Raw genomic sequence first — 1056 nt, forward strand, 5'->3', positions numbered from 1 at the left:
AAAGGAAAGGAAAGGAAAGGAAAGGAAAGGAAAGGAAAGGAAAGGAAAGGAAAGGAAAGGAAAGGAAAGGAAAGGAAAGGAAAAGAAGAAAGAATCTTAAAAAAAACAAAAAAACAAAAAAAACAAAAATACATTGGGTAAATTCAATCCCTAGTAGACAAGGGGGAAAAAAAAAACAATACATTTACAGAAAACAGGACTGAAGGCCAGAATGTAAAGTTATGTTCTCGGTTTAGTGGGTTTAGGGATGACGTCTGCTTCTGTCTTCACATTATCTAAAACACAGAATGCCATGATGTTTTTAATCAGGAGAAAACATCAGAAAAACCTGAAACCCCTTGTGAGGTTTTGAATAACAATGTCCCCACAGGCCCATATTTGAATGCTTAGTCACCAGGGAGTGCAACTCTTTTTGATAGGATTAGAGTTACATACAAATGGCTGTAAACCAACATGTGAGTGTAGGAAATTAAGCCCAGGTCCTCTGGAAGAACAGCCAGTGATCTTAATCATAGCCATCTATCCCTCTAGTGCTCCCAAAATAAAAAGCTTTATAGAGGAAAAAAAAAAAATAATAATTTTTAGACCTAATTAAGAACATGAAGCTGATGTGGTGGCACATACCTTTAATCCCAGCACTACAGACAGAGGCAGGGTTAGAGACCAGTCTGATGTATGCATTATACACACTGAGCTCCACGCTAGCCAGACACAGTAAAACCCTGTCTCAATCCTCACATCAGAAGAAGACCATAAAGAACAGCAGGTCAATTTTAAAGAACAAAATCTACAATATTTATGAAATATACAATTTTTAAAATAAGCACACACCCACCCAAACCCTCACCTAGCTATATAAAACTTAAGCACTCCAATTTCTAAGGGTACACCCACTCTAAACAAGTTAATGCCCAGCTGGCTGTGGTATGCACCTTCGATCCCAGCACTCAGAGGCAGGGGCATGTGGATCTCTGAATTCAAAGCCAGCCTAGACTACAGAGTGACTTCCAGGACAGACAGCCTGTGCTACACAGAGAAAACCTGGGGGGGGGGGGG

At 39.9% G+C, this 1056-nt stretch overlaps 1 protein-coding gene across 1 annotated transcript in view; it reads right to left on the reverse strand.

Annotated features, from left to right (window-relative positions):
• Haus6 (HAUS augmin like complex subunit 6) overlaps positions 1–1056 on the reverse strand; it is a 38227-nt gene that overhangs the window by 32765 nt on the left and 4406 nt on the right. The window lies entirely within an intron of this gene.

Source organism: Mus pahari, chromosome 6 (genome assembly GCF_900095145.1).
Source record: "Mus pahari chromosome 6, PAHARI_EIJ_v1.1, whole genome shotgun sequence".
NCBI lineage: Eukaryota > Metazoa > Chordata > Mammalia > Rodentia > Muridae > Mus > Mus pahari.